We start from the raw sequence: 26,321 nt of genomic DNA, 5'->3' as shown, positions 1-26,321 counted from the left end.
CGTTGACGTTTCTGGGTTATATACTGTCCTACCGTGTTGGACGTCATTATATTTACTCCGTCTTTTCTACTATAATCTACACAAAGAAACTGTAACCCGATCGACTCACCGTCTCAAAGTAAGGGTTTCATTACGTCAGAAACTCGTTCGGTACGCCTCCATTCCGAACCGAGCACCCCGTACCGAAACGGTTTAATACAAATACATGTACCGTGACACCCTTAAGCCTGAGTTATACTCACGCTTTGCGGTGACGGCGCAGCGACTACGGCGTCATTCGACATTCGATAGTTCTGCGGTGAGGGAACGCGTTGCTCTGTAATTCACTGCCAAGCCACTAGAGGGATGTGGCGTTATGTTTGTACGGTTTTGGAGCATGCTTGTTGACTTGCGCTAGTCAGAGGAAAAAATAAACAATGCAAGATGGAACTCTTGAAAGTAAATATTCTGCTCATCAACACTAAATAAATATTGAACATACAAATGTTGAGGGGAAGGCGACGCAGAAGACAGTTTTGAGGCGGTCTGGCCAACTTTTGATGCCGCACAGAGAGTTTTAGACTCTGGTGGAGAGAGCTAGCTGTGGCGGCTAGCTTCAAACGGGCGTTGAGCACTGCGTTCAAGGTCTGCAAAGCCCTCCAGCCCGATTTGTTTGCCGTGTCCTACAACCAGCCAGTGGGAAGCCATAGCAGATTTCTGGCAAATATGGAACTTCTCAAACTGCGTTGGGAGCCTTGATTTTAACGTTATCATAAAAAGCACCGAGGCACTCTCAATCAGTGATGATGTATCGTGTGTGAACTGTCTGTTGTTGAAAATTAAAGATCAAAACAACTCTTTTGACACCAAATCTGTGCTTTATTCTTCATATACTTGAAGTGTGACACGTAAATAAGTCTCAGACTTACAGCAAACATATGTACACAATAAATGATGAAGTGCACCAACCAAAAATACGACATAAAGTGATAAAAAGTTGGCAGTTTTTGGCCGACTGGGTGATCGCTTCGTGTGGCCACTCGATTCCGAACACACACGTCTCGGTGGTTCTTCCGTTTTTTTTTTTTTTTCAATTGCCGACCTTGCCATTTGGCAATCACAATAATGTCTTGAGGAGACTTGCTCTTCGATGATACTCCCGTCGGCTTGGTCCATTTTTGCGTGTAGAAAATAATGTTTGATTCTATTCTACAATGGCGGTGATTTCGCGCTAAACCGGAAACAACAGTCTGAGCGGACCAATCAAAATCCGTTTTCGCCACGTCATGCATGTCTACGTGACGCGAAGGTTAGAAAATTTGAGAGGCGCGCGTCAGGCTACGGCGTATGGTCGTAACTCGGGTCTTCCTTGACGGCGCAGGTCTGACGCGGAAGTATAACTCGGCCTTTAAGAGCTACCAAGCTTCTCTAGCACGATCAAAGCTACACCCCTGTCAATCATTGTTAACTTTAAATAGCTAACTCCAGGGCACTGCTGACCAAGAAAAGCAGCAGGAAGGGGAGAGAGGCTGTACGAGCATTTAGCAGAAAAACATAAAAATATTTTTTAAAATTAAAAACCCGATTCCTTCTCACCCGATTCCGATCCTCTGAAAAATACCGCATCAGCCCGATTTCTGATCACGTGATCGGATCGGGTCATCCCTAAAGATATTCCTTTCCCTTTTTAATCGCCCTATTTTGGTCTTATCCCATGCAAAGTGTTGGCGTCAAATTCTGGTTCTGGACAAAACTAATTTTCCGAGTCAAAAATGCCCAAAATGGAGCCCTTAAGTACTTCCCAGCCTATGAATCTTACATTTTCTCAATTGATTAACATTTTGAGTCAAAAGAGAAAACTACTTCGCGGACATGGATCCAAGTATTTCAAATCCAGCAAAAACAATGGTGATTTGAGAAACTTCCTGTTTTCATTCTTCCTTTTCATACGAATATCAAACAGCTATTTAAATGAGTTGGCCTTTTTTTCCCCCAACCACTTTCTCCTCCCAGCCCGCAATACCCCCCTCTCACACTAGCTCCCCTTGCATCACATTACACTCCTCATTAACGTGTCTGATAAGGCTCTTGGCAGCGGAGGGCCGCGTCGACGTGCTGAGCGGCCGGTCTGCGTGTTTACTGGCTCGGCGGTGTGAAGCAACCGAGTTCCCACTCGCGCTGAGTCACGCCGTGTCTCGGATCGTCCCGACGGACGTGCTAAGAATCTTTTGATGTCTTATTTGCTGTCAGCGGTGGTTTTTCTTGCACTTACTGGTGTTATTTCTGTGAGTAGGTTGAAGGAGGCATATTATGGAACAGTGATTTTATAGTTTGAAGTGTAACACTGCTGCAAACTATGATCCCAAAGCTTTTTAACTTATTTGCTGGCAATATCGGAACTCAACGTCCAAACTGTTTGAACTCTGAAGTGCTTATTAGCTAGGTGATATGAAAACATGATTGACTACAGTCCCTGACAAAAGTCTTGTCGCTTATCCATTTTGTAGAGACATTTGCTAATAACTAGGGCTGTTAAAATTATCGCGTTAACAGGCGGTAATTAATTTTTAAAATTAATCACGTTAAAATATTTGACGCAATTAACGCACATGCCCCGCTCAAACAGATTAAAATGACAGCAGTGTAATGTCCGCTTGTTACTTGTTACTTTTTTTTGTTGTTTGGCGCCCTCTGCTGGCTCTTCGGTCCAAATGATTTTATGGGTTTTGGCAGTGAGCATGATGTAATTATTGACATCAACAATGGCGAGCTACTAGTTTATTTTTTGATTGGAAAATTTTTTCAAATTTTAATAACATTAAGAGGGGTTTTAATATAAAATTTCTATAACTTGTACTAACATTTATCTTTTAAGAACTACAAGTTTTTCTATCCATGGATCGCTTTAAGAGAATGTTAATATTGTTAATGCCATCTTGTTGATTTATTGTTATAATAAACAAATACAGTACTTATGTACCGTATGTTGAATGTATATATCCGTCTTGTGTCTTTTCATTCCAACAATAATTTACAGAAAAATATGGCATATTTTTTAGATGATTTGAATTGTGATTAATTACGATTAATTAATTTTTAAGCTGTAATTAACTCGATTAAAAATTGTAATCGTTTGACAGCCCTACTAATAACCTGACTTTTAATTATTCAATTGGTTTCAGAAATGGCTCATATGGAAGTTAAGACCCTCCCAACTGATGTTAAATTTACAAAAATATATTTGTTTCACTGAAAAAAAATGATCATTTAATGAAGACATAAAGGTGAAATTTTTGCGAGACAAAAGTTTTGTCGCTTACAGAAAGTAGTGTGAAAATTGGACAAAAAATGTACTTCAAATACAAAAATATGTTACATAACGTAAGCGAATTAAGTAGTGGTGCTGTTGAGATCCAAATTTAATATTTTGTATGACTTCCATGGGCTTGAAGGACTCCATCCATGTGGTTCGGCAAGGATTCATACAATTTATTGATGAAGTCATCGGGAACATCAAAGAAAGCAGTCTTGCATGCCTCCCAGAGTTCATCAACATTCTTGGGTTTCGTCTTCCATGCTTCCTCTTTCATCCTGTTCATGTCTGGTGACTGGGCTGGCCAGTCCTGGAGGATCTTGATCTTCTTTGTCTTGAGGAACTTTGAGGTAGAGATTGAAGTATGCGATGGAGCACCATCCTGCTGCGGAATTTGTCCCTTTTTATGGTTAGGAATGTAAGAGGCAGCTAAGATTTGTTGATATTTTAGACTATTTATGTTACTTCCAACCTGCAGATCTCTCGCACAGCCCCATACTGGATGTAACCCCAGACCATGATTTTGCCACCATCAAACTTTACTGTTTTCTGAGTGAATCTCAGATCCATGCTGACTCCAGTAGGTGCAATATTTGCGGTGTCTGTGGTGTAATTCAATGGAAGATTCATCTGAAAAATCCACCTTTTGCCTTTTGACAGGCTGTGGGCCTTGGCAAATGCCACACGGTTTTTTAATGGTCTGCACCCTGAGAGAGGGTGAAATATCAACAAATCTTAGCTGCCTCTTACATTCCTAACCATAAAAAGGGACACATTCGGCAGCAGGATCGTGCTCCATCGCTTACTTCAATCTCTACCTAGCTTAAATGCTACGAATATTAACGTATTTACAATTTTCATAGCGAATCGCTCACACATAAATCCACAAACTGTAGCTGTAAATTTAATTACAAATGCATACACAAACATATATTAGCTGAAACAACTTACAGCCTTATGTGGGCCAAACAAGTGGTCAGCTGTCCAATACCCATGTCAGACGAGTCTCTTACTCATAGAAGCCAAGTTGACAGTCCAGCCACACCCAACGCTTCCACCAGAGGGCAGTGTATCCTCCATCATTAAACAAAATAAAATTCTTTTGGACTTTTGAATAGTTATTTTTTATAAAAGGGTTAATTCTGACTTACGCAGAAATTCGTGTTACGTCGCTAATGTAGAAACGGAACTTGTTCATAACCTGGGGACTAACTGTAGTAGGGCTGCAGCTATCGAATATTTTAGTAGTCGATTAATCGATGGACTAGTTAGTTCGAATAATCGAGTAATTGGATAAGGAACATGAAAAATTAAAATACCTGAGCTGAGCCTCAAACGGTATAATTTTTTTTATTTTGAAATGAGGATCTATGTACAACAAAAGAACAATTGGCTAATTTACATAGAAAAAGTCAGCTAGCTTAAAATGCTAAAGTTTATTTTTACAATGCTCTTAACAAAAACGACTAAATATGCCTATAAACTAAATTATGAATGCATTAAAAAAACATTTGCTCAAACAAAAACTTAGCTTGCGTTGGTCTTAACAGGGATCAGTTGGATTCAGCCATGAGGAAAAGAGACGGACCAGAGGGCAAAAGAACAATTGGCTAATTTACATAGAAAAAGTCCGCTAGCTTAAAATGCAAAAATTTATTTTTACAATGCTCTTAACAAAAACGACTAAATATACCTATGAACTAAATTATGAATGCATTAAAAAACATTTGCTCACACAAAAACTTAACTTGCGGTGGTCTTAACAGGGATCAGTTGGATTCAGCCATGTGAAAAGAGACGGACCAGGGGGCAAAAGAACAATTGGCTAATTTACGCAGAAAAAGTCCACTAGCTTAAAATGCTAATATTTAATTTTACAATGCTTTTAACAAAAACGACTAAATATATCTATAAACTAAATTATGAATGCATTAAAAAACATTTGCTCACACAAAAACTTAGCTTGCGGTGGTCTTAACAGGGATCAGTTGGATTCAGCCATGTGAAAAGAGACTGACCAGAGGGCAAAAGAACAATTGGCTCATTTACATAGAAAAAGTCTGCTAGCTTAAAATGCTAAAGTTTAATTTTACAAAAAAACGACTAAATATACCTATAAACTAGTGCTGTCAATTGATGAAAAAATTTAATATAGTTAATTATATGTCAACTGTGTGATTAATCATGATTAATCACAGTTCGCTCGGGATGAATAATGTTGCTCTTTAGGAAAAACAAATCGAGGAAAATACTATAATTGACTTAAAATTTGTTTTCAGATGAAATGTATGATGTATGAATGAATTAATACTTAACCAAATAGAGTTTTAAAAATTTTATTTAACAACTCAGCTCGTATAAAATAAAATAAATTGTCAGTATTATACAGAAAAGAGCTTAACAGATTAAAGTGCCTCAGACTAACAATGTGGCTCAAGTACCATTTGGCATATTGCCCAAAATTAACTGCCAATTTAAAGAGCAGACAAGCACAATACAATAACAATAGCTCGTGTTTCAAAAAATGTGTAAACAACTTGCCTGTTAAATTAAACATTTCACACAAATAAATGCAGCATTTGCAGCTTTACACTAAATGGCCTGAAAGCTGTGTGAGGTTTAAAAAAAAAAAAAAAAAATTGTCAATTTTCACACACCTAACTGAAAAACATTACACTAAAATGTGTGTAAAGGTGTTTAGAAACACTGCTTAAGTTAGCCAGTCATACCTTTTTTTTTTTTTTTTTGTCCAGTGGTCTCCCGTCAGTGCAACAAATGTAACTCAGGCAAGTTGTTCCACCTTCGTTGCCTTTTCATTTTCAAAATGTTCATGAATTTTTGTGGCAATAGTTGCCCGTGAAGGTGTTCTGTATGTTGGGTCGCCCGATGCTATCTGGATGAGATTTTCAAGGCCCTTGTCTTCGACTAAGTTAATGGGTCTACAGTCTCTGGCTACCCATCTAGCGATAGCAGTAGTCAACCTACTTGTTGTCCTTTTGTTGACAAGTCCGAGTACGCACTCTGCCAGTGTAGGCAGACTGCGGCTTGTTTTTGCAGTGTTAGCGTCATTGCTAACACTAGCGAAGATATGCTTTGCCCGAAGGTGGTACTTTAGGCTGGTTGTGCTTCGATGGAAGGACAGTTCATCACAGCAGTATGTGCACACAACTTTTGTTTTATCCAGATTTCCATTAGGCAGCTTTTTAAAACGGAATTTGCCATGAAGCAGTCCTGGGTCATCATCCTCACTCATCGTGGCTGGCTGCATTTTGTCCTGCATTGCTGCGCGGAGAATGTAAACATCACCGTGTGGGACTACGGGAGGCAGTTGTGGCCAAATTTAGTGTGAGCGGTAATTTGCGATATATATATATTTTTAGTGCGTTAATATTTCCAGATTAATCATGGTCGTTAATGCGTTATTATTGACAGGCCTACTATAAACTAAATTATGAATGCATTAAAAAACATTTGCTCAAACAAAAACTTAGCTTGCGGTGGTCTTAACAGGGATCAGTTGGATTCAGCCTTGTGAAAATAGACGGACCAGAGGGCAAAAGAACAATTGGCGAATTTACTTAGAAAAAGTCCGCTGGCTTAAAATACTAAAGTTTATTTTTACAATGCTCTTAACAAAAACGACTAAATATACCTCTGAACTAAATTATGAATGCATTAAAAAACATTTGCTCAAACAAAAACTTAGCTTGCGTTGGTCTTAACAGGGATCACTTGGATTCAGCCATGTGAAAAGAGACTGACCAGAGGGCAAAAGAACAATTGGCTAATTTACATAGAAAAAGTCTGCTAGCCTAAAATGCTAAAGTTTATTTTTACAACGCTCTTAACAAAAACGACTAAATATACCTATAAACTAAATTATGAATGCTTTAAAAAACATTTGCTCAAACAAAAACTTGGCTTGCATTGGTCTTAACAGGGATCAGTTGGATTCAGCCATGTGAAAAGAGACTGACCAGAGGGCAAAAGAACAATTGGCTAATTTACATAGAAAAAGTCAGCTAGCTTAAAATGCTAAAGTTTATTTTGTCTATGCTCTTAACTAAAAAAAAATAAATTCACCTATAAATTAAATTATGAATGCATTAAAAAAATTTGCTTAAACAAAAACTTAGCTTGCGTTGGTCTTAACTGGGATTAGTTGGATTCAGCCATGTGAAAAGAGACTGGCCAGAGGGCAGTGTATCCACCCAAATCAACCAAACTAAATGCAAACACTTTGAAAATAAACCATTACAACGCCACTTTAATTAAATGAATACTCCAAGCAACAAAATTTAATTTGAATATTTTTTATAATTGAATACTTAAGTCAATCGATTAATCGTTGCAGCTCTAAACTGTAGTGTTCAGAAACTATTATGTGGTGGCGAAAAAAATACAGAATTCCAATCCATTTCAATGGAAAGATTTGACTTAAAAATGACCCGCAAGAAGCTGTCTCAAAGTGAACATCTTTCTAATTCCCACACTAAGTGCTACCAAAAGAAGCAATGTTTGTGATAATTGAATGTTGCGGCCAGACTGCCGAAATTCCGAATTCCCATCTCCCAAGGGCCCCCATGAAATGTTTCATTACAACACATAATAGCTTGTTATTCTAGAAAGGTACGCCGCCGGTTGTCATTCAGTCGTCCGGGTTTATTTTTAATCAGCGTTGTCTTTTTTCATACTCCGCTGCCTCTCATCATTAGATTGACTGGATGTGGAACGGAGATTTCATCTCCTTAATTCAGCCCGGAGTTCTTTATTTAACTCAAGACGTTGGGGGGGCGGTGTTTAAGATGGGAAGATAATGCAGACACTTGAAGCCATAACACGGGATCAGGATTGAATGGCTCAGGATCAGCTTCTCTGTTATGCTTATGGCTTTGCTTAATCTGCTTCTAATGCATCTCGCCAATGTTTTGGAAGCCGCTCAGAATCAGCTGTTTGCCTTTTTTTTCATGTGCTCATCTGTGGCTTTTATGATATGCTGGGATTTTTGGTGTTGAACACAATCCATTTTTTAGGAAATTGGGGAAGGTGGTTTATATTGCTGGGATTTAACTGTCATTTAAAATTAAAGTGTTTATATACTTTACATTTTTTTGGGAAGTTGACTATATGAGATGAAAGTCATCTAGAGATGTCCCCCATCACTTGATTTTTGGAAGATGGGCATCGGGTGAAAAAAAATCGGGTTTTTAAGATTTTTTTAAAAGGGTATTATAATACTAAGGGGCTGTGAGATATCAATAGAACCATTACGTTGCAAGATAACAAATATTAATAAAGTTAACAAAAAAAAAAAAAATCACATTCATGAGCAATTATCGGAAATAGATCGAAAATTAGGAACATTTCCGAAAGTATTCCGGAAACAGCCGAATGGGGCGGAGACGTCACAAGAAGGAAACAAAAGGTCGAGGCAGGCGCCATCGTTGTTAATCGACGAGAGAGTTGCGTTCGTGTTTTATCAAAAAATCGCAAAAATTGTTCAAACCTGTCATGCTATGTGGTGTACAAATAGCCATTTGTCGCAATGTAGTGCGCAATGTAATATGTTAACACGATGAACTGACGGACAATATGGCAGCACCAGTCAGGGGGGCGCAGTTGTGATGTCACGTGATTGGGGTCTATACTCTGGTGTAGGGCTGCAGCTATCGAATATTTTAGTAATCGAGTAATCGACTGAAAATTCTATCGATTAATCGAGTAATCAGATAAAACAAATATATTTTTAGGTGAAAAGCAATTATAAATATGCATGAGAAAACAAGACATTTCATCTAATGTTGAACCATTTTCAGTCAATCGATGTCTTTATTTTGGATGTATATTGTTGAAAACAGCCAACAATTGCATCTCAGATGTAACTAGAATAAAAAAGACTTTCACTCAAAAAAACCTTTAGAGCTTATTAAAAAATATATATATATGTATTTGTATTAGGGCTGTCAAAATTATCGCGTTAACGGGCGGTAATTAATTTTTTAAATTAATCACGTTAAAATATTTGACGCAATTAATGCACAAATGCCCCGCTCAGAGATTAAAATGACAGCACAGTTAAATGTGTCCCTGGTGTGTTTTTCGGAGTTTTGGCGCCCTCTGCTGGCGCTTGGGTGCGACTGATTTTATAGGCTTCAGCACCCATGAGCATTGTGTAATTAAATTTTGACATCAACAATGGCGGGCTACTAGTTTATTTTTTGATTGAAAATTTTACAAATTTTATTAAAACAAAAACATTAAGAGGGGTTTTAATATATAATTTCTATAACTTGTACTAACATTTATCTTTTAAGAACTACAAGTCTTTCTATCCATGGATCGCTTTAACAGAATGTTAATAATGGTAATGCCATCTTGTTGATTTATTGTTATAATAAACAAACACAGTACTTATGTACCGTATGTTGAATGTATATATCCATCTTGTGTCTTATCTTTCCATTCCAACAATAATTTACAGAAAAATATGGCATATTTGATAGATGGTTTGAATTTTGATTATTTGCGATTAATTACGATTAATTAATTTTTAAGCTGTAATTAACTCGATTAAAATTTTTAATCGTTTGACACCCCTATATATTTATATATATATATCTAAAAATGCCGTTACGCTTGATATCACACATCACTTAAAAGTTAGGATTTTTTTTTTTTCCCCCACGTGTTTCAGTTGAATTTCTATTTGTGTCAAGCCATTTTTAAGTTCTAGTTAAGTTTTAAGTTGGTCTAAACTGTATGTGCTGATAGGATTTTGAGTTTTTGCAGTGTTCAAAATAAATGTATGATACAGGCTGTATTGGAGCACATTAGGGACCAGTGCTACTTGGTGTTTTATCCAGCAATGACTACTGAGCTAAAATTGATAGTTAGCATTATTGAGTTTTTATTTCACACCCTCATCACTCCACAACGCTATGTTATGTTAAGGGCTAACGTTACGTGAGCTAGTGTCAGTAACGTTAATCTTATTTATTAGCGCTTAGCGCTCTACTGCTTTGAGATGGCGGCTGTTTACTAACGCTGCCCAGACGCGGCCGAGTCTGTCATTTCGCATCTAGTTCAACATACATGTGATCTATGGGACTCATCAGACGCTACCTGCTACCAACGTAGCATCGTGCCGGCTAGTATTTAGCAACGTCGGTGTCGTTTGTAGCTAGGCCTGTCGCGATAACAAATTTTAGTGTGCGATAATTATTCTCATAAATTATTGCGATATGCGATATTATTGCGCCCCCCCCCAATTTTTTTTAACCAATTTACAATAACACAGTGCGAATACAGTATATATTAATAGATCAAGTACACCCATTTAAACGCGATAAATATTTACTCTTAAATTCAAATATACTTTTTAAGAAATCACAACTAAAAACAATAGACCATGCCTCTTAAGTAAAAAACAACAATATTGATACCATACAGAAACACAGAATAAATAAAATGTGTTTAAAAAAAAAAAAAAAAAAAAAAAAATTGCACTTAATAACTTAAGCCTTTATGCAAATGAAAACTTTTCCCGTCATAGCTTCTGCAATGGTGTTCCATAGGGATGCAACGATACAGTTAAGTCATGGTTCGGTATGAATTTTGATACGGGGGACACGATTTTCGATCCGATTCAATACATTTAATGCTCTGTAAAAAAATAACAATTGTTTTTTTTTTTTTTTTTTTTTGCTAATGAGCAAAAATTAAATTGCCATCATATAATCATGCATTTTAGTGCATAATATTTTTGTGCTTCTTACTGATATAAAAAAATTTGTATAAAAGTGCTGAGAACAATCTTTACTGTTTGTAAAGTGAGGCAGGGCACACCGTTGATTGCTACAGCTCTTTTAGCAGCTAGGTTAACTACATGAGCAAGACATCCTATTTATGGTCCGAATACATCTGTGTCACGTAATGAATTAACAATATTTGCAACATTATTTATAGTCACTGGTATGGATTGATTTGGCCTTCTTAACCTCATGTGACAAATGACAGTTTAGAATTCTAGTATATGGACTACATGTCCCATAATCACTCTGGGCTTACGTAGCCAATGGCATGGAACGTAGCACATCTAGTTTGCCATTTCATGATATCTAGTGTGTGCGCGCAATGCCGCGCATTAAAAAAGTTAGCAAGCGCCGCTCAACTCACGACTGCTCATTACTACACAACACCAGCATATGACGGCTTTCATAAACAGGACGAGTTTGAAGCACAGTGCTCTTAATTTCATTCAGCTGTTCGTTGTCAAAGTGAGGTTATTCGTAGCAGCCAAGTCGGTAACAATGTTTTGGCGGACTTCGTTGTAAATATCCAGCGTTGTGCCGAAAAATAGCCGCCCCGCGTGAAATGTTACTCCTGACGGGAGCGCCCACACGTCAACAACACCGGCGCGCCATAGATGGTCCACAGTCACTCCGGAGCACTGACGCGGCCGGTATACGTTGAACAATAGGATATAATGGGAACGATTGGCTCCGGCGCTAGTTTTTGCCGGACCTGGAACGAAGATGCATTTTGCGCAGTTGGTAACGAGGAATCCGAACTTTTAACAGCACGTCTGCCGCACGATAAATCGCAGCGGAAAAATTACCGCCTTCATTTTTATATATCGCGCGATAAATGGAATTATTGCATATTGCGACAGGCTTATTTGTAGCGGCTGTCGGCTGCAGTAAGTTTTTTTTTTTTTTTTTTTTGCTTCTTCCTCTACGCACGTGACATCAGCGCGTTGTCCCGCATTAAAACTAGTCCGAGCAAAACGATTACTCGAGGTGAATAAAATTACTCGGGTCAGTTTTTAAACTCGAGTTGCTCGAGTATTCGTTTCAGCTCTACTCTGGTGCGACTTATATATGTTTTTTTCCTCTTGGTTTGGGCATTTTATGGCTGGTGCGACTTATAGTCAGGTGCGACTTATAATCCGAAAAATACGGAAATACAGTCAAACAGTAAATATGAGAAAAGATACGATTCCTTTCAACGTCTAGCGCCATCAATGGTTGCCAAAGACTCAATGCCACAAAATGAGTGTTAATTCAGTCATCATTTTAATCAGTTCATTTTAAAAAATGGTAATCGCAGTCATGTGATGAAATGAGCAACAATTGGACAAATTAACATGGATTCCATTTTCATTTTATTCATTGAAATGCACATTTAATTCAATTTAGTCTCATTTCTCCAATTTTCAAACGATTCAGAAAAGAAAAGCAACTTTTGTCCGTCTGCTATTCGTTGACAGCAAACTCTAACAATACATTTGCTTGTTTGCCAGGTTGTTGCTGGCCCGTTGACCTGTGTGAAAGCTGCAAGCTGTCAGAAGCACTTAGGCAGTCTGTTTCGTCCGCAAGGTGAAGGGAACGGCACCTCGGGCCGCCGCTAATAGGCTTCACTTCTCCGGCCGGAGGACGCCGAGACTCGAGCGGCCTCTCCGCGGGTATGTTTGCGCCCAAACGGTCGGGAGCGAAGCTTTTGACAGGCAACAAAGCTGTCCGTTTGTCCGCGTGCAAGTTTAACAGCTCGGATCGCGGTCCCGCTGACCCTGAGGCCGCGCTCCCAGAATGTTCTTTTCCTTTCCTGTGGGTGTCAGGCGGGGCTCCGAAAGAGAATCGCTTGGGTCGCCTCCAAGATGATTTTTCTTTTCCCGCCGTTGCACAAGAGCCTGTTGAGGAATGCAACTGGGATCATGCCAGGAAAGGAGGGGGTGCTGTAAAATGACCCCGATGCGGGCCAGTAGCAAAGAAGGAGAGGTGATTGCCTCTTGTCGGGACACGGCGGGATTGAATTTAGATTGTCACAGCCACAACGGAAACGTTTTGCAATCGGCCAGAAGTATTACCTTCATTTTTCGTCTTTTACGTACCCCAAAATCAGCCTTCAAATGCTGATTTTCTTTTGTACTTATATGGGTTGGCCATTTCACCACCAATCCCACATCAAGAAATGCTTCGATGTTACCTGATATGAGAAAGCGAGATCTGACAGCAAAGGATAAGTCTTTCTTCCGTTCCACTACCATGCAGCAGGGTCCTCAGACAAAACAGCTGGTGGCTGGTGCTCGCAGCAGAGTGGACGTACCTTAGCTTGGAGCTAAGACGCATTAGTATAAATTTTTCTGTTTATTATACAATGGTATGACAAAGTACCTGAACCTTTTGGAAATTCTCACATTTCTGCATGAAATCAACATCAAATGTGATCTGGTCTTTGTCAAAATCACACAGATGTAAAAACAGTGTCTGCTTTAACTGAAACCACCCAAACATTTATAGGTTTTCATATTTTAATGAGGATGGCATGCAAACAATGACAGAAGGGTGAAAAATAACTGAACCCTCTGTGTAAGGATACTTAAAGAGCAATTGAAACCAATTTTACTAAACGTTTTAAGTCAGATGTGTGCCCAATCACTGATGAGTCGTTTAAAGCTGCCCTGCCCACACACCTGGTAAGAAATGTCTTGATGAGAAGCATTGTTTGATGTGCATCATGGCTCGGTCAAAAGAGCTGTCTGAAGATCTGCGATCAAGGATTGTGTATTTGTATAAAGCTGGGAAAGGATACAAAACCATCTCTAAAAGTCTGGATGTTCATCAATCGACAGTCAGAGAAGTTGTCTACAAATGGAGAGAGTTTGGCACTGCGTCTTCTCTCACAAGGAGTGGCCGTGTACCAAAGATGACTCCAACAGTTCAGCGCAGAATACTTATAGAGGTAAAAAAGAACCCTAGAGTGTCTGCTAAAGACTTACAGAAATCACTAGCACAGTCCAATATCTCTGTGAACACATAAACTATATGAAAAACTATGGCCAAGAATGGTGTTCATGGGAGGACTCCACGGAGGAAGCCACAGCTGTCTAAAAAACATTGTTGCTCGTTTAATGTTTGCAAAAAGGCACTTGGACACTGCACATAGGTTTTGTTAAAATATTTTGTGGACTGATGAAACCAAAGTTGAATTGTTTGGGAGTAACACACAACTTCATGTGTGGATGAAAAATGGAACGTCTCACCAACATCCTCATCCCCACCGTGTAGCATGGTGGAGGGAGCGTCATGATTTGGGGCTGTTTCGTTGCCTCAGGGCCTGGACAACTTGCAATCATTAACGGAAGAATGAATTCAAAAGTTTATCAGGATGTTTTGCAGAAAAACCTGAGGCAGTCTGTCAGGCAATGGAAGCTAAAAAGAGGATGGATGCTGCAACAAGACAATTATCCGAAACACAGAAACAAATCAAGTTCAGAATGGTTTCAGAAGAACAAAATAGACGCTCTGGAGTGGCCAAGTCAAAGTCCAGACTTGAACCCCATTGGGATGCTATGGCATGACCTAAGACGAAAGCGATTCATGCCAGACATCCCAGGAATCTGACTGAACTAAGCAGTTTTGTAGAGAAGAATGGGCCAAGATTAGTCCTGATCGATGTGCAAGACTGATCTGCAGCTACAGAAAGCGCATGGTTGAATTTATTGCTGCCAAAGGGGGGCCACAAAATATTAAATGTGATGGTTCACTTACTTATTTTCCCCCATCTGTCATTGTTTGCATACTATCCTCATTAAAATATGAATGGGTGATTTTAGTTAAAGTACTGTTTTTTCATTTGTGTTATTTTGACAAAGATCAGATCACATTTGATGGTGATTTTATGTAGAAATGTGAGAAGTTCCAAAAGGTTCAGATACTTTTTCATACCACTGTACATGTACCATTTTATTGATTATAATTTTTATGTAGATGAGGCAAAATAAGGATTTCTTTATTTGTAGAATTGATTCTAAAACAAAAAATGCTTTTAATAATGTTGATTTTAACGGAGGCGGCAACGTGCTGCGTAAAGTATGTATTTACTTATTTACAACCCCTAGCAAAAAGTATGGAATCACCAGTCTCGGACGAGCACACATTGACATTTTATCATCTAGAACAAACTCTGATTAAAAGCTTGAAAAAATAATGAATTAGTTCAAAAGTGCAACTCTTTAGCATTCACAAACACTAAAAGAAATGAATTAAAAACATTGTAGTGGTCAGTAATTGTTACTTTTATATAGCTAGTGCAGGGAAATATATGAAATCACTCCATTCTGAGGAAAAAAATATGGAATCATGTGAAACAAACAACGAAATAACCATCAAAACACATCTCTAGTATTTAGTAGCACCACCTCTGGCTGTTATGACAGCTTGCAGTCTCTGAGGCATGGACATGATGAGTATTCTTCATCAATTTGGTGCCAACTCTCTTTGATTGCTGTTGCCAGATCATCCTTGCAGGTCGGAGCCTTGCTGTGGACAATCCCCCCCCCCCCCCCCCCCCCCCCCCCCCCCAATTTCCACCACAGGTTATCAATAGGGTTGAGATCTGTGCTATTTGCAGGCCAGGAAATCGACTGGATGAGTCTTTCTCCAAGGAATGCTTTAACAGTTCTAGCTCTGTGGCATGGTGCATTGTCATCTTGGAAAATGACATATTTTCAATTGAAGGGATAAGAAATCTGTCTAAAATTTCAATGTAAACTGGTGCATTTATTGAAGATTTAACCACAGCCAACTCCCCAGTGCCTTTGCCTGACATGCAGCCCCATATCAAGGACTGAGGGAATTTTGATGTCTTCTTCAGGCAATCATCTTTGTAAATCTCACTGGAACGGCACCAAACAAAAGTTCCAGCATCATCACCTTGTCAAGAGTCAAGAATCTGCATTGGACAAGGAGTCAAGAATCTGCATTGGACAAGGTGATGATGCTGGAACTTTTGTTTGGTGCTGTTCCAGTGAGACCTTAAATGGCCCAAAATTACCTAATTGCCTGGCATTGACTGCCACTGACAGCCATAGACGCTAAATCCAATGCAGATTCTTGACTCTTGACAAGGTGATGATACTGGAACTTTTGTTTGGTGCCGTTCCAGTGAGATTTACAAAGATGATTGCCTGAAGATGACCTCAAAATTCCCTCAATCTTGGTCATTGGTCAGGAAATCATTCTAGGATATTCCACAAACAACTAATTAACAGAAAAACAAGCTTCTAGTGTGAATTGGAATTAGTTGATCACTAGTTGACGTCCAATCCATTTGAACTGGGAAGAGTCAAGAGCCAAGAATCTGCATTTGACAAGGCGATGATGCTGGACCAGCGCTGCTATACAGTGTCTACGTTTGAAATGTAGTTGCAATGCACGCACTTCACGTGGCTTCTTCTTCGTGGTGTTTGGCAGCTATTTTTTCCGGTCAGCGGTCAGGGCGTCGGAACTATCGTGAAACATGGTCATTTTCGCGGACCGCTCACAGTGACATGGTGGGCCGGATCTTGCCCCCGGGCCTAGAGTTTGGCACCTGTCCTAAATATTTTTTCCCCATACATGAGCTCCTAGCAAGTCGTTTAAATGTCACTGAACTAACTGGCTGCCATTGATCTCAATCGACATGTTAGAGCGGATTGGACGTCTATCACCGTCAATAGCACTGAAACAATCATTAATTTCACTCTATAAAAATTTGACGAGGTTACCAGCCTCCAATTAGTGCCGAAGCAGATGACTTGTTTCAGGCTGTTTGCTTTTCTTGCTCCATTTAAAAACAAGACCGCTGTACAAGATATGAATTTCCCTGTCATCGATGTGGTTTATTGTTCCCACGGACATATTTCGTGGAAGATCCAAGCATGCCTAATAGCTTATCCAGACATACAAAATGGCTTGCATAGGAATTGGCTATTTGCCTTGGTTGTTTATCCTCCGCGAGATGCGTTAGTGTGCAAATTCGACGCAATTTGATGAGTGTCGGACGTCTCGTCGTTAAGCCGCGGTGGCAAATGACTCGACTTGGCGTGATCTCTTCCCAACCGAGTCTTATTAGCTGCCGGGCTATGCGTCAGTCTAACGATCTCATTGTTTTCAAGGAACAATTTGTCTCCATCTTTTCTTGATGAACTGCAATCTATTCAAATGAATGTGGAAAAGTTTGCATTTTAACATGGTTCCCTGCTTTATAGTGAAATTTTGGGTTTCAATGTGATACCTTTCAAGTCATAATCTGAAATGTTTTCTATTGTAACGCGGAGAGAGTTTTAACATGAGTAATTTCATGTCATAAAATTCTCACCTAAATATGCATTAAAAACATGGGGGGAATACTAGGGCTGTCAAAATTATCGCGTTAACGGGCGGTAACTAAATTTTTAATTAATCACGTTAAAATATTTGACGCATTTAACGCACATGCCCCGCTCAAACAGATTAAAATGACAGCACAGTGTCATGTTCACTTGTTACTTGTATTTTTTATAGGGCTGTCAAACAATTAAAAATTTTAATCGAGTTAATTACAGCTTAAAAATTAATTAATCGTAATTAATCGCAATTCAAACCATCTATAAAATATGCCATATTTTTCTGTAAATTATTGTTGGAATGGAAAGATAAGACACAAGACAGATATATACATTCAACATACGGTACATAAGTACTGTATTTGTTTAATATAACAATAAATCAACAAGATGGCTTTAACATTATTAACATTCTCTTAAAGCAATCCATGGATAGAAAGACTTGTATTTCTTAAAAGATAAATGTTCGTACAAGTTTTAGAAATTTCATATTAAAACCCCTCTTAATGTTTTTGTTTTATTAACATTTGTAAAGTTTTCAATCAAAAAATAAACTAGTAGCTCGCCATTGTTGATGTCAATAATTACACCATGCTCACTCATGGTACTAACCCATAAAATCAGTTGGACCCAAACGCCAGCAGAGGGCATCAAACACCAAAAACAAGTAACGAGCGGACATTACACTGTACTGCCATTTTAGTCTGTTTGAGCGGGGCATGTGCGTTAATTGCGTCAAATATTTTAACGTGATTAATTAAAAAAATTAATTACCGCCCGTTAACGCGATAATTTTGACAGCCCTAGTTTTTTGGTGTTTTGTCGCCCTCTGCTGGTGCTTGGGTGCGACTGATTTTATGGGTTTCAGCAGCCATGAGCATTGTGTAATTAGTGACATCAACAATGGCGAGCTACTAGTTTATTTTTTGATAGAAATTTTTACAAATTTTATTAAAACGAAAACATTAAGAGGGGTTTTAATATAAAATTTCTATAACTTGTACCAACATTTATCTTTTAAGAACTACAAGGCTTTCTATCCATAGATCGCTTTAACAGAATGTTAATAATGTTAATGCCATCTTGTTGATTTATTGTTATAATAAACAAATACAGCACTTATTATGTACAGTATGTTGAATGTATATATCTCATATTTCCATTCCAACAACAATTTACAGAAAAATATGGCATATTTATAGATGGCTTAAATTGAGATTAATTACGATTAATTAATTTTAAAGCTGTGATTAACTCGATTAAAAATTTTAATCATTTGACAGCCCTAGGGAATACATAAGAACATGAAACATTTTTTCCCCAATTGAATCCTAATTTAAAAAAACATAAAAAAATGGAAACATCTTGGAAAATGTAAAACAAATAATTTATAAAGAAAAATTGAATAATTTTATACTCTTATATATATGGTGGAAAACACTCAGGTGACTTGAAGTTCCGCTCTGAGATCCCCAATTTGGCCAAATATCAAAATCGTCCGATACGCATGTGTGATACATCATTGGAAAGCTTAAAATCTCAATTTTCTGGGGGAAGAAAATTTTTGAACAAGAGGGCATTTAAAAAAAAAAAAATTTAAACAGCAAAACCCTATCCGGAGGCGAGAGCACGCGAGAGCAGAATTACAGACACCACGACTTTAACGAGATATCATCACGTACTTACCTTGTTTCAAGCCAAAAACTCCATGTAGCATGTATTACTGAGTGTCAAGGCACAGCTGTGAATGGCCACAGCCGGATTTTTGGGGGATTTTATGGGTGAAACATGGTAATATAACAAGGGTCGCGATGCAGAAATCGCAGATAACAAGGAGTGGTCGAGATGTTCTTTTTCATATATTTACCCTTTTAAATGTTATTTTTCAAATTTTCTTTGTTTGGATTGAATATTTATCATCTAAAGCAGGGGTTCCCAACCTATTCCACTAAGGCACACTGTGGGTGCAGGATTTCATTCTTACCAAACAAGATGACAACACTTTTTCCCCAATCTGGTGTTTTACAAGTGCAATCAGTTGATTGCAGTCAGGTGTGGCTTGTTTTAGCAGAAGCCTCATTGGTTCAACTGTCTCTGCTGGATCGGCTGGAACAAAAACCAGGACCCACAGTGTGCCTTGAGGACTGGGTTGAAAACCCCTGATCTAAAGTATTGGGGAAAATGCAACTGCAACGATATAAAATACAATTAAGCGATAGTTATGATGTTGATATCCGTGACTTTTTTACAGACGCCAATTTTTTCATTGACGTAATATGTTTAAAAGTTTAAAATATGCGAGTGAATAATTTTTCAAAGTGTGTGTGTTTTTTTTTTTTTTTAAACTGAATATTAGACATCAATTAATGATTCTAAGCTAAAAATGACAGACATTTCGAATAATAAATACGATTACCTTCTTTTTATGGCTAGGTATTTTAAGCCAAAACAACTGTGTTTGATAGAACAATATGTCTATATGCTGCCATAGCAGATTCATGGCGCATGAAGCCCCCGAACTATTTTTGATTTGTCTGTTTCACCCTGGAAACACCAGTTTACAGACGTCGCGCAACCGCTTTTGTTTCAACCCATTGCCCAGCTTGAAGTCACTGTGCCCCTCAGTTCTGGAACTCCCTACATACAGTAGGGCAAATAAGTATGTAGTCAACCACCAATTGTGCAAGTTCTCCTACTTGAAAAGATTAGAGAGGCCTGTAATTGTCAACATGGGTAAACCTCAACCATGAGAAACAGAATGTGGAAGAAAAAAAAACAAAAAAATCACATTGTTTGATTTTTAAAGAATTTATTTCCAAATTAGAGTGGAAAATAAGTATTTGGTCACCTACAAACATGCAAGATTTCTGGCTGTCAAAGAGGTCTAACTTCTTCTAACGAGGCTCCACTCGTTACCTGTATTAATGGCACCTGTTTTAACTCATTATCGGTATAAAAGACACCTGTCCACAAGCTCAGTCAGTCACACTCCAAACTCCACTATGGCCAAGACCAAAGAGCTGTCGAAGGACACCAGAGACAAAATTGTATTCCTGCACCAGGCTGGGAAGACTGAATCTGCAATAGGTAAAACGCTTGGTGTAAAGAAATCAACTGTGGGAGCAATTATTAGAAAATGGAAGACATACAAGACCACTGATAATCTCCCTCGATCTGGGGCTCCATGCAAGAGCTCACCCTGTGGCGTGGTGAGCAAAAATCCCAGAACCACATTGGGGGACCGAGTGAATGACCTACAGAGAGTTGGGACCGCAATAACAAAGGCTACTATCAGTAACACAATGCGCCGTCAGGGACTCAAATCCTGCACTGCTAGACGTGTCCCCCTAAAGAAGCCAGTACACGTCCAGGCCCGTCTGCGGTTCGCTAGAGAGCATTTGGATGATCCAGAAGAGGACTGGGAGAATGTGTTATGGTCAGATGAAACCAAAATAGAACTTTTTGGTAGAAACACAGGTTCTCGTGTTTGGAGGAGAAAGAATACTGAATTGCATCCGAAGAACACCATACCCACTGTGAAGCATGGGGGTGGAAACATTATGCTTGTGGCTGTTTTTCAGCAAAGGGACCAGGACGACTGATTTGTGTAAAGGAAAGAATGAATGGGGCCATGTATCGAGAGATTTTGAGTGAAAATCTCCTTCCATCAGCAAGGGCATTGAAGATGAGACGTGGCTGGGTCTTTCAGCATGACAATGATCCTAAACACACAGCCAGGGCAACAAAGGAGTGGCTTCGTAAGAAGCATTTCAAGGTCCTGGAGTAGCCTAGCCAGTCTCCAGATCTCAACCCCATAGAAAATCTGTAGAGGGAGTTGAAAGTCTGTGTTGCCCAACGACAGCCCCAAAACATCACTGCTCTAGAGGAGATCTGCATGGAGTAATGGGCAAAAATACCAGCAACATTGTGTGAAAAGCTTGTGAAGAGATACAGAAAATGTTTGGCCTACGTTATTGCCAACAGAGGGTACATAGCAAAGTATTGAGATGAACTTATAGTATTGACCAAATACTTATTTTCCACCAAGATTTGCAAATAAAGTATTTAAAAATCAAACAATGTGATTTTCTTGGGTTTTTTCCACATTCTGTCTCTCATGGTTGAGGTTTACCCATGTTGACAATTACAGGCCTCTCTAATATTTTCAAGTGGGAGAACTCGCACAATTAGTGGTTGACGAAATACTTATTTGCCCCACTGGATCTACCCTATCACTTTTCAAATCCATCTCAGAACACACCCGTTTACTCTTTTCTTACTCACCATGATCCTCATCTCGGTTTTATCTTGACCTCTTAAATTTTTTATTTACTTTATCCTACCTTTAATCTTATTTTATGATTTTTTTGCTGTTATTGTTGTTGTGCTGTTGTGTTGCCATCTTTCTTGTGGAGCGTCTTTGCTTGTCATGAAAAGCGCTCTATCAATAAAAATGTATTGATATTATTATATTTATAATAGTTCGGATTTTTTTTCTATTTTTAGTCTTTTTTTTTTCAAAATCAATATAATTTATTGATGTACTTATGTATTCCTCTAAAGCTGTATGTTTCTTATAGATAGCTACATATACAGAATAAACTATTTGGCAATCATTGATGGTAGCATCGAACAAGTTATTCGGCGTATTAAAATGAATGAGACAAAATGGATCCTCGCTTGCTGGGGAAGATGATTTGATGAATGATGATGAAGACTTCAAATGGTTAGTCAGAGCGTTTTATGTTGTAATTTTCATTAATACTGCATTTAGCGCGTCGGAGAGTAAACATTGCTGAGTGATAAGATTCTGATTTGCATATAAAGTGGGCGAACATTGAAATCTTGTGGTTTTTGTAGTTCAAGTGATCGGAGAATCTGTCTTCCATTACTTATATATTTTCCCATGTGTACTACTAATGTTTTACTACTAATAATAAAGGTTTTGGATTTTATTTAGTTTTTTATTATGAGAGCAAAGATGCATACAAGTCCTTTCCAAATTGGAAAAGTCATGAAAAAGTATATTTCCAAAAAAACTATAAATAAATATACAGTCCCTGACTAAAGTCTTTTCTTGCTGTCTTGTCTGCAGTCTTGCTGTGAGATCCAAATTTCATATTTTGTATGACTTCCATGGGCTTGAAGGACTGCATCCATGCGGTTCGGCAAGGATTCATACAATTTATTGATGAAGTCATCTGGAACCTCAAAGCAGTCTTCCATGCCTCCCCAGAGTTCATCTACATTCTTGGATTTCGTCTTCCATGCTTCCTCTTTCATCCTACCCCAGACATGCTCAATGATGTTCACGTCTGGTGACTAGGCTGGCCAGTCCTGGAGGATCTTGATCTACTTTGCCTTGTGGAACTTTGAGGTAGAGATTGAAGTATGCGACAGAGCACCGTTCTGCTGTGGAATTTGTCCCTTTTTTAAGGTTGGGAATGTAAGAGGCAGCTAAGATTTGTTGATATTTCAGACTATTTATGTTGCCTTACACCCTGCAGATCTCTCGCACACCCCCATACTGGATGTAACCCCAGACCATGATTTTTCCACCACCAAACTTCACCAGTGAATCTCGGATCGATTCGGGCTCCAGTAGGTCTCCTGCAATATTTGCGGCGACTGTGGTGTAATTCAATGGAAGATTCATCTTAAAAATCCACCTTTTGCCACTTTTCCAGCATCCATCCTTTTGACAGGCTGTGGGCCTTGGCAAATGCCACACGTTTTTTTTTCCCCCTGCACCCTGAGAGATCTGCAGGGTGGAAGGCAACATAAATAGTCCGAAATATCAACAAATCTTAGCTGCCTCTTACATTCCTAACCATGAAATGGGACAAATTCTGCAGCAGGACGGTGCTCCATCGCATACTTCAATCTCTACCTCAAAGTTCCTCAAGGCAAAGAAGATCAAGATCCTCCAGCACTGGCCAGCCCTGTTACCAGACATGAACATCATTGAGCATGTCTGGGGTAGGATGAAAGAGGAAGCATGGAAGATGAAACCCAAGAATGTTGATGAACTCTGGGAGGCATGCAAGAATTCTTTGATGATCCTGATGACTTCATCAATAAATTGAATGAATCCTTGCCGAACCGCATGGATGCAGTCCTTCAAGCGCATGGAAGTCATACAAAATATGAAATTTGGATTTACTTTAATTCGTTTATGTTATGTAACATATTTTTGTATTTGAAGTACATTTTTTGTTCAATTTTCACAATACTTTCTGTAGGCGACAAAGCTTTTGTCTTGCCAAAATTTGACCTTTGTTTTCATTAAATGATGAATCTTTTTTCAGTGAAACAAATATGTTTGTACAGTCGACATCATTTGGGAGGGTCTTAGCTTTCATATGAGCCATTTCTGAAACCAATTGAATAATTACAAGTCAGGTTATTATTACTGTTTCAACAAAATGGATAAGCGACGAGACTTTTGTCAGGGACTGTACAGTAAGCCTGTCGCAATATGCAATAATTCCATTTATCGCGCGATATATAAAAATGAAGGCGGTAATTTTTCCGCTGCGATTTATCGCCTCACGTGCACGTGTGTGTGCGCGTGCGGCAGACGTGCTGTTAAAAGTTCGTTACCAACTGCGCAAAATGCATCTTCGTTCCAGGTCCGCCAAAAACTAGCGCCAGAGCCAATCGTTCCCATTATATCCTATTGGTCAACGTATACCGGCCGCGTCAGTGCTCCGGAGTGACTGTGGACCATCTATGGCGCGCCGGTGTTGTTGACGTGTGGGCGCTCCCGTCAGGAGTGACATTTCACGCGGGGCGGCTATTTTTCGGCACAACGCTGGATATTTACAACAAAGTCCGCCAAAACATTGTTACCGACTTGGCTGCTACGAATAACCTCACTTTGACAACGAACAGCTGAATGAAATTAAGAGCGCTGTGCTTCAAACTCGTCCTGTTTATGAAAGCCGTCATATGCTTGCGCGCACACACTAGATATCATGAAATGGCAAACTAGATGTGCTACGGTCCATGCCATTGGCTACGTGAGCCCAGAGTGATTATGGGACATGTAGTCCATATACTAGAATTCTAAACAGTCATCAGTCATTTGTCACATGAGGTTAAGAAGTCCAAATCAATCCATACCAGTGACTATAGATAATGTTGCAAATATTGTTAATTCAGTACGTGACACAGATGGATTCGGACCATAAATAGGATGTCTTGCTCATGTAGTAAACCTAGCTGCTAAGAGAGCTGTAGAAATCAACGGTGTGCCCTGCCTCACTTTACAAACAGTAAAGATTGTTCTCAGCACTTTTATACAATTTTTTTTCATATCAGTAAGAAGTAAGCACATAAATATTATGCACTAAAATGCATGTTTATATGATGGAAATTTAAAAAAAATAAAATAAAAAATACAATTGTTTTTTTTTTTTTTTTTTTTTTTTTACAGAGCATTAAATGTATTGAAACGGCTCAAAATTCGTGTCCCCCATATCAAAATTCGTACCGAACCATGACTTAACTGTATCGTTGCATTCCTATGGAACACCATTGCAGAAGCTATGACTGGAAATGTTTTCATTTTCCTAAATGCTTAAGTTATTAAGTGCAATTTTTTTAAATTAAACACATTTTATTTATTCTGTGTTTCTGTGCGGTATCAATATTGTTGTTTTTTACTTAAGAGGCAGGGTCTATTGTTTTTAGTTGTGATTTCTTAAAAAGTATATTTGAATTTAAGAGTAAATATTAATCGTGTTTAAATGGGTGTACTTGATCTATTAATATATACTGTATTCGCACTGTGTTATTGTAAATTGGTTAAAAAAAATTGGGGGGGGCGCAATAATATCGCATATCGCAATAATTTATGAGAATAATTATCGCACACTAAAATTTGTTATCGCGACAGGCCTACTGTACAGTAGTAGAGGAGTGGGGTAGTAGAGTAGGGTAGTAGAGTAGTAGAGTATGGTAGTAGGGTAGGGTAGAATAGAAAGCCTTTATTGTCATTATACAGAGTACAAGGATATTTAAAAAGAATAGCGTCCTTTCTTTTGCTGAATTTTGTGTATATTAGTACAGTGATACCTCGACATACGATCCTTTCGACAGCCGAAGTAAAGTTTTGACTCGTCATTTGTCTCGACATTTTCCCAATGTGAAAAAAACGGTGTCATTGTAATCTTTTTAAGGCAATGCATGAGCGGGTCATTCCGCGCATGCGTTATATGCGTCTAATATTTTTGCGTGATTAATTTCAAAAATTAATTATCGCCCGTTAACGCGATAATTTTGACAACACTATTATTATTATATTATTATTGCGATTTATATTTATAATTGATTTGTTTTGATATGTGTAATTGCTATTTGTAATTGTACCAGCAGTATTTATTAAAGTGATCCTCTAACTTAAATACATGTAGGCTCTAATAAACCACAATTGTTCTCTTGTACTAAAATATGTTGTTAGAAACACATAAAATGTTAAATCAATGGCAATATTTTATAATATTTAGTCCATATTTTGCCCGTTAGTTGGCGCCATAGTTTGCGGGCTCGCAGTGATGACGTCATTGGGATCTTTCCAAATGTGTAGCGTGTTCAACAATTGCTTATTGCTGCCTAAACTCGCGAAGTAAAATCCCACGATGTGCTGCTTTTGGATGCAATTTCCAGTCAAATGGAAACAAGGGGAGTGAAGTGAGTGGTCAAGGTGGAATTATTATTTTTAGTGAATAAATGTGCATAAGTGGAAGCTTCTCCCCTTTTTTGGTCCCTGTATGCACGCATCCTACCCACCACGCGTTACAACTAGCGCCCGAACATTTTTCCTGGATCCTCAGTCAAGTAAGGCATCCGTCTATTTTCTGGATCCGACGGTCACACCGC

General features: G+C 38.6%; 1 protein-coding gene across 3 annotated transcripts in view; it reads left to right on the top strand.

Moving 5' to 3' along the window:
* sema6bb (sema domain, transmembrane domain (TM), and cytoplasmic domain, (semaphorin) 6Bb) overlaps positions 1-26,321 on the top strand; it is a 541,651-nt gene that overhangs the window by 66,565 nt on the left and 448,765 nt on the right. For all 3 annotated transcript variants that reach the window (XM_057840421.1, XM_057840419.1, XM_057840420.1), the window contains exon 2: positions 12,594-12,755. The gene's annotated coding sequence lies outside the window, so the exon portion shown is untranslated. The remainder of the gene's footprint in view (positions 1-12,593; positions 12,756-26,321) is intronic.

The sequence above is a fragment of the Corythoichthys intestinalis genome, chromosome 7, assembly GCF_030265065.1.
Source record: "Corythoichthys intestinalis isolate RoL2023-P3 chromosome 7, ASM3026506v1, whole genome shotgun sequence".
NCBI classification, from domain to species: domain Eukaryota; kingdom Metazoa; phylum Chordata; class Actinopteri; order Syngnathiformes; family Syngnathidae; genus Corythoichthys; species Corythoichthys intestinalis.
This window is presented reverse-complemented; position numbering and strand designations above follow the sequence as displayed.